Source organism: Liolophura sinensis, chromosome 2, assembly GCF_032854445.1.
Source record: "Liolophura sinensis isolate JHLJ2023 chromosome 2, CUHK_Ljap_v2, whole genome shotgun sequence".
Taxonomy (NCBI): domain Eukaryota; kingdom Metazoa; phylum Mollusca; class Polyplacophora; order Chitonida; family Chitonidae; genus Liolophura; species Liolophura sinensis.
The window spans coordinates 12,981,004-12,990,188 of NC_088296.1; positions in this window are offsets into that span (position 1 = coordinate 12,981,004).

Below are 9,185 nucleotides of genomic sequence, written 5' to 3' on the forward strand. Positions count from 1 at the left end.
ACACAACAGATGTAAACAACACGTCTAGAAATTTTTTTTATCAATCTGCACCACGAAATGTTTGGCGTAAATATGAACAAAAAGCACCTAATTCGTTAAAAATACCAGTATAATTAATAACCTCTAATTTGCAGTTTCGGGATATTTTCATGAAACCATTGCGTTTGACAAAAATCTGTAGAAATTGTTTATCGATCGGTAACCAAGAAAAACTTGGCAAACACGAAACAAACGATCATTATATGTATCTTAGTTGTCATTACTATATTCAACGTTACGACAAAGATTAATCAGAATTAGACACCGTCATGAAACAGAGTGCAGTAAATCGTGCTAATACCGTACGTGTGACAAGCAGCAGCTGGACTGCATAATTGTAATTTTAGACATGTTACCATGGTGCATTGTGCCACAACATGGCTTTCAGTCGGGTTCATACTTTATAGTTGCAACCTTTAATAGATTGTGTGGACATTCACGGTGAAAGATTTTGCATAACTAATTATTTGGTCTGCGGAAATAGGTTCTGTGTACAACCAAGACGCGAACGATCGTGTCATTGGCACCAAATTTTGTTGAGTAGGCCTAAAACATGACCAGACTGGTCATGGGTGGTTTTAAAATGTGACTAGAGTGAGTAGGCTCAGAAGGTGACCAGAGTGAGTGGCCTGTAAATGTGACCATAGCGAGTGGTCTTAAAGAAGTGAGGCCTAAGAAGTGACAAACTGTTAAAACTAACTGGCAATGCTGGTGAGTGACCAAATTCTCTAGTATTTTCATGTTAAAGTGTTTACTGTGGACACTTATGTGACCATAACACTTGTTCAGAGTCAAACATTTTATAGAAATTTTATCACACCTCACTTCATTGTATAACATAGGATAACTTCTGTGCTTGAAGATTTGCGCGTTGAAACAGTGTTACTGTCATGTAATAGACAGTAACACAGCTTAAGAGTATTTTCAGAGGAAATTAAGCTATTCGAGCCCAAAGACAGTATAAAGGAACTGAGATACATGTTCTGTTTCCGATAACTTATGTACCAATGTTCTATACCTTTTTAATGCTGACTCTACTCATTCGCTTAAAACATTCCACGCGTCTTTCCAACATCATTGAAAACTGTTCACTGCTTCTCTTTACACGAGTCCGTCCTAATTTTGTACATTATATACTTTCTTCTGACGGTTAACGTTGATTTTGGTTTACGGCTGGTATACGAATGTCTGTTTCGACGCATAGATTCTCAATGTGCATCTTGGAAAAGACGCCAGGAAAGGGCATTCTCAGCGAATGGCTGACCTATCCTAGAAGAGATTGACACCATCCAGAACTTTTGTTACTGACGTAGGTGTAGACTATTTAAAACCATTCATAGTGACTAGAGCACTGTCTCACGACTGTCTATTCACATGCTCTCACAATAAGAGTCATACACGTGGAAAAACTAAATAGTGAATCGTCACAATCTAAGAGGTGGACAACAGTAGGCATCAGCAGATCGAGAGCTGAGCGAAGGTATTCAAGAACAGAACAATACAGCAGTCTCAAAGCATGTTAAGCAAAGAAAATTCCAGTCGATATCTAACCCACCCATATGTGCCCCCCATATCGGTGGGTCTCGTGCAGAGCAAAATAAAGACACTTCGGAAGGTGTTGAAAGCCATGCTCGCCAAAGAATTCGGGTTGGACATCGTGGGACCAAATACACTGTTTTGTTAGGTCGAAGCTATTATCAACGGTCGTCAAATAACGGATGTACGATCCCCGGAACGCAAAAGCCCTTACCTGAACCATCTACTGATTCTTAGAGTCACCTGGGGTATTCACCTTATCAGACAGACACAGAAAACAATGCCGACATGCCTAGCTGTTGGTATTCTGGTAGCGGTGGGTACATTAGTTATTTATTTACTCGATTGGTGTTTCACGCAGTTCTCAAGGATAGTTTCACTTATATGATGGCGACTAGCATTAAATTTCAGATGATTCAAATTAGCCGCTTTTAAGAAGGTGTTTAAATACTTTCTGTAGACGTCAATATGCCGAAAAAACAGAGTCCACGCTGAAAGGTCATTCGGAACTGTACAGCAGAGTTTTCCCACGCATTGTCTCCCAGACGTAGATGAAAACAACTGTGTGAAATTTACAGTTTTTACACAGTTATAACAACAGAGGAGCTAGAAGAATAATAACAACATGCACCCGACTTCCAAGAAGTCTGTATACACGATTTTTAGTGTCTGTTTTAGAACAAACCTGTTTTATACTTCCTCCATACAGTCCGTCTCTCGATTCTATAATCTCTCAAAATATCACTGATTTTCTGATATGAGTAAACACTGTACGTGATCCGTGTTAGGGAATAGACGCTTCGTATATGAGTGAAATACCGTAACATAGGTCGAAATGGAGGCGTGTCTTCAGACTATAGACTTTACATATATATGGCACATCTTATCTGGACGTGTATCTGTGCAGAGACCAAACGCCATCCTCTCTCGCAGTCTTTACGACAAGAGGGCTAGTTTCAATTTTGACATTATAAATTATCCTTGCTTGGACAGCAATATACCGAAGGGTCCTGTATATGGCGTGTACATATCTAGCCTTGTAGCATCTTTTAGATTCGGGGCCTCCGTGGCTCAGTTGGTTAGCGCAGCGTAATGACCCAGGAGTCTATCACCAATGCGGTCGCTGTGAGTTCAAGTCCAGCTCATGCTGCCCTCCTCTCCGGTCGTAAATGGGAAGGTCTTCAGCAACCTGCGGATGGTCGTGGGTTTTCCCCTGGCTCTGCCCGGTTTTCTCCCACCAATATGCTGGTCGCCGTCGTAGAAGTGAAATATTCTAGAGTACGGCGTAAAACACCAATCACATAAAAAATCTTTTAGATCGTGTGTGTTATGTGACAATTTCAATCGACGCCGCAAGATATTACTGGAAAAATCTGTATGTCAAGGCTATTCCATCAAGCACTTTGACCTTAAGTTTCTTGAGTTTTACACTGAGTGCACTTCTCCTGTAGCAAAAGAATAGCGCAAAATTATCTTCCTATATTTCTTCAAATAGAACTCCTTTCCAAGGCCCATACCTTGGTAGTGGTGGTAATGCCGGATGAGATGGACACAGCTATGGTGGTTATTTGGAACTATCATTTGATGGGTGGGTCCAGCAGACAGGCATGATGTAAATATACAGCCTCCGGATTTCTTGAACCCTTCTAATTTGAGCAGAGCGCTGGTTCTCTTCAGAGATCCTTGAGCAGAGCTAAGATCCTTAAGCTCTTCTTTCGGTGAAAGGGCCGTTGAATACATTCAGTTGTCTATTTTGCCGATCTCAGCAGCTCTAACACCGATGAAAATCCTTTCTGGGGTGAATATATATTCCGCAAACGTGCAAGTTTAACGCCACCCATCTCCACCCTTTTACCACTAAGAAAAACTGTCCAGAAGCCTTGTGGTCGGATCATCTTTTGCCTCCCGTTTAAACACCGTGTCAATATCCGGTGACCTGATTTTGAAAGTGGGTTGTACAGGTCACTTGGATCTGTCCATAAAAAGTCGGGTCCATGTTTCCACGTTTCGGAGATAATATGGTAAACCATCAGCGTTCAATCCTCGAGATGCATTATGGGCTGAATTTTCGAAAGAACTGACGTACCTCCGCGGATTTGAGCTTGAAGCTTCATCCATCTTCGATAGCCTGATTTTGCAACAAACGTCTGGAAACGTTGAATCGTGGAACTATTTCACTGTCCGATTTCAGTTCTAGTTCACCACGCAATGTATCATCTATATTAACGTTGAGAGCGGCAGCCGTCAATTCAAACTAAGCAATAACCAGGAAGAAGCACTCTTTGCCTTTCTAGTCACCAAACTGGACCTAGCTTACGAGTATCTAGTACTCTATCATTGCTAACATTTCAGAAGTGATGTTGTTCAGAGATGATTATCTCAAGCTTGTTGGTACGCTGAACTCTTCCAGCTTGAGGAGTTTGTCTAACCATGTCTTTCAACTGGATAAACCCACCCCGAAAGCTCAGTTGGTAGAGCGTCCGCTTCGGGGACGGTAGATCCAGGGTCAATTCTGGGTTGGGTCACACCTGATCTTAAAAGAGGAAGTCGTAACTTCCTCGCTTGACGTCCAGCATTAAGATGCCGAGGAAGCTTGCTGGAGTGTACCTCTGAACACCGAGAGCCCTCTCTGCCGGGCAACGATACCTTCTTCATTTCTACTTTTTCTGCTCCTTTAGCTGAAAACTCTTTGATCCGCTGGTATGTATTTCAACACCGACATCGCGTTGCTGAACAAATTATATGGTAGACATCCTTCTTTTCTCTAAACTGCTTAAAGTGACAAGGTTGTTAAAAAGGAACACATAAAATAACTTTCATCTTCCTACTAAAGCGTGACAAATACTCATATTTGGGGTTATTCGAGACCAAATATTGACCTTTGATCCGTTCTTAAGTGGATTTGTGCATGATGATTGAACGTTAGGAATTAAAATTTTTATAATCAGGCGATCACAAGATATCTTTTGGTAAAAATCACTCCTCTCTTCATGACCGATAGAAGCCCTAATGTGTGGTAAATAGATCCCTATTAAATGGCTTAATGCATTATAGTTTGGGACATACGAATCGGCCTTCAATGATAAGATTTCCATGAAGAACCTTTAAAATAACTTCCATTATTGTACTCTCGTTCTCTGGTAATTTAGTCCAAATACTGACATTTGACCCGCGTTCCTAAATGGATTTGCGTGGATTATACAATCGCCATATGTCGAGGTATCATGATGAAAAAATAACCGCTGTACGCCACATGACTGATAAAATTCCTAATTATAGTTAATTAGAAATCCATGTACGCCACATGACAGATAAAAGTCAAAATTAGAGTTAATAAGGCTGTTCTTAAATGACTTTTAAAATCAACTGGGAACTTAAGAATCGGCTTCTATTGATACATTGCCGTGATGAACATTAGTGCCATCATTGTACTTCTCCTGGCTTGTATTAGTCGTCAGATTTGCTGAAATTTAGGGCCAGTGTGCCGATTATAATTCGTTTACTGATGGATCGAAGAATAGAGGGCGTCTTAGGCTGATAGAGGCTGTCTTAGGCTGTCTTAGGCTGATAGAGGCTGTCTTAGGCTGATAGGGGCTGTCTTTGGCTGATAGAGGCTGTCAGGCTGATAGAGACTGTCTTAGGTTGATAGAGGCTGTCTTAGGTTGATAGAGACCGTCTTAGGCTGGTAGAGGCCGTCTTAGGCTGTTAAAGGCTGTCTTAGGCTGATAGGGGCTGTCTTAGGCTGATAGAGACTGTCTTAGGCTGGTAGAGGCCGTCTTAGCCTGATAGAGGCTGTCTTAGGCTGATAGAGACTGTCTTAGGCTGATAGAGGCCGTCTTAGGTTGATAGAGACTGTCTTAGGCTGATAGAGGCTGTCTTAGAGCAGCCAATCTCTTCTCTTCGTCTGTCATCCTCTTTTTAATCATTTTTTAATCACAGAGGCCAGGGCTTCTCTCCTGGCCTTATGATACCTTTCTTCTGGGCATGTCCGGAGGACATTGATGTGTACTGATTCGCTTTCCTGCCTTTTGGCAATAACGAATAATAAATTTAAAGATAAGTTTAGTTTTGAAATATTAGCCTCACACATAGAGAAACTTATGAAAAGAGATAAGAATGTTGTATTCTGTTAGATACCAAGTCATTCTGTCATCTACGAAAACACGGTCATAGACAGAGAGGTAAAGGCTGCGCTAAGTAAACCCAAATCGAAAACAAAATACCGTATACTGATTTCGTTCAAATATTTCTTAATGTATTCGTCTCCTTTGTCAGGTCCAAAATGACTCCTGAGCTCATAATAACTTACAAGACATTCGCTCTGTTATTGGCTGTAATTCTTATACACTTGGTCTCGAAGAGACGTAATAGTTTTAACGGGGTATCCGTATTGGGCATTCTCGTTTGCCACACAAGTTTATATTTGATATGAGTATTGCTCTCCTGGAGGGTCTCCGTGGCTCAGTTGGTTAGCGCAGCGTAATGACCCAGGAATCTCTCACCAATGCGGTCGCTGTGAGCTCAAGTCCAGCTCATGCTGGCTTTCTCTCCTGCCATACGTTGGCAGGTTTGCCAGCAACCTGCGGATGGTCGTCGCTTTCCTCCAGGCTCTGCCCGTTTTCCTCCCATTATAATGCTGGCCTCCGTTGTATAAGTGAAATATTCTTGAGTATGGGGTAAAACACCAATCAAATAAATAAATAAATCAAAAACCATATACTACATTCCGTTTTAAACATGTTCTCGCCACGATATGGTGTAAAGCCATACTCTTTCGTTCATTCATTAATTCATTCATTTCAACATCAATGAAAACTGTTGACTGCTTTTCTCTTCGTGTTTTAGGAATTGGCTCTGTCATTATTGGACGCATTTTGGTTGAGGGCTAATGTAGGAATGTCTGTTTCGGCGTTTATAGATACGGTTTATGTGTTCTTTCTGATACAAGTTTACAAAACATTTCTTAGTTAGACAGCATGGGCTGTCTAGCTGACTGAGTGGTATCTTTTGTTACTAGTCATTAACTTTGCTAGCCAGCAGAGGCTGTTTAACTGTCTGTCTGATTGTGGAAGTGCTTTTTAGTGCTAGTCACTAGCCTGGTTTACTCTGTCTACGTCTTAAATGATGAAAAAATAAAAATGATCTCATTCAGTTTAATGAAATGATTTTAAGTTAAACAAAACATTGTCATAATGTTTTTGTCATTGATAAATTCGCTCAGTACCTTGGATGGGGAGATAGCTGGGTTTATCTTGTGGCCAATTGCCCCTCTTCTTGCCAAATATTTAAGCAAGGATTTACTACTGTATATTATCCGGATCCAAGTTAAAATCTGTTTTTATTTTTAGCCATATAAATATTGCTACTTTAAGTAAAATGTCATTCTTATGAAAGACCATTTCAGTCAGACTTGACAAATTGTGTTTTTCTTTCCTGCAACTCAGCAAGACACGGAGGGCGGGTTTTATCGTCCAGTGTCTCACTGTAATGGCTGTATGGGCCTGACTATGAATCAACGTGATCGATTGTGCTTTTGTCTGCGACCAGAGGCCAAATTATTCATTTTGTGGACATTTATGTTAAACCTCATCGTAAAAGGTGGGATCTCAAAAAGTTACAAAGATATGCAAAATCCGAATACACTGCCAAATATACCAGAATGCATGGAAACATTATCAAACTTAAACACTTTTTATGACGTCAGAAGTTCGACCAATGGCGAGCTTTTAAAGTTTTCAATGCAATATTTTTTCAAACCTGTTCTAACCAGTTCTAACCTGTTCTAAGTATATCAAATTTTAGGAGAATCCGTTACTTAGTTCTTGAGAGGAAGATTTTTAATGGTTTTGATAAAAATCCAAGATGGCCGCCACGTCACGTGACCAAAGTTAACAAAAAAACAGCCAAAGAAGCCTCGTTCCTAAAAGAACTTGTTCCTAAAATCACCAAATTTCAGCATCCAACAAAAAATTTTAATTAGCTCTTAAAGCTTTCAAATAGCTTTCAAAAAAAGGAAGAAATATAATCAAAATACCTCCAGCATTGCCGTAGCTGTCAAACGGCCATTGCGTTATTGTCCACAGTTCACAATTTGTTAGAATCTCACTCATTGGTCCACAGTAGAGGCACAGCCCTTGGTATAGCGTGTATCAAAGAAACATTCATTGGAGTCCATCACGTGGTTGTATCTATTTTCCTTTCACTTTACCGGCATTCCGAAGATTAATCAAACTTATGGTGAATAAACTCCCACTTTGTTTTAAACCTACCAAACCCAGGCATCAAAGTTTATACACATATATTTAAAGCCTAATTTTTCCTCAGTGCTGTTAAAATTTAGCTGTCTGCCAGGATTTCTTATCCCAACTCCTGTCAGCCCGGCAAAGATTTGGCTGAGTATAAAAATCTTCCGTCTTCCCCCAGGCCTTCCTGGGGGCCAAATCGTCTGGCAACTTGAAAAAACTAACTCTAGGGTCCTGCGATGACCTGTTTTTACAACCGTACGCGGAACAGCAAACCACTTCGTGAAGAAATTCGATATGCTTGCTGTCACTTGTGTGGCTTTTTAACACTGAATTAAATGGCGGAGCTCGACAGCTCGTCAAGGTTGGATACGTTTTACGTCATTCGGCGGAGGCTACCGAGAGTGGGCGGAAATATGCATAAACCCTGCTTCATTATCAAGTGATTTTAATACCATATTGCTCAGATTACTGTACTTTTTTCCAATTTTTTGTTACACTCAGTTTAACAATATTTATTTATTTCATTGATGTTTTACGCCTTACTCAAGAATATTTCACTTATACGACGGCAGCCAGCATTATGGTGGGTGAAAACCGGGCAGAGCCCTGAGAAAAGCCTCGACCATCCGCAGGTTGCTGAGAAAGACCTTCTCACGGACGGAGTTTAGCAATATATACAGCGATAGCTACTTATGAAAAAATAACCAATCTAGACACCAATCCTTTACGTACGACGTAAAACCACAAGCACACATGCATACATACATACAGACAGACAGACATACATACAGCCATGCGTACATACACAATACTCAGTGTGAATTCAGCTTCTATCTCAAAGGTTAACACCAAAGAACACCCCTATCCCATTAAATTTTAACAATAAGGAGTTTTTAAAGCGATTCTTCATTATTATGAGATAGGACTCAGATGCACTGTGTTGACCTTTGTTGTGATAGAGGAAATCTGTACATTTTTGCCGCGGCAAAGGTTTGCTTTCTCGATCGTGGTATGATGATTACATTCCTCAACAGGATAGGATAGTATTTTTCTACAACAAGTAGAACTGCTTTTAGAAATTATACGTTCCTTGAATTGTGAAGTGTAACTGTGTATATTTTGAGATCTGTAAGCCTGGATGTAATTGAACGAATCAGTCAGTAGCGTCATTGCCGTTCCACGTAAGGGGACATTTGACAGAAAATATAAGAAAACCTAGATTATGGTCTTGAAATATATTATTTATAAAACACAAGAAAGGAGGATTATTTTTGTAGATTTTCTTATATTTCAAATATTTTCCAAACACTTTTAAAACAGATCAGATCATTTATTTAAATATTCATAATGTATCTGTAGAAATAT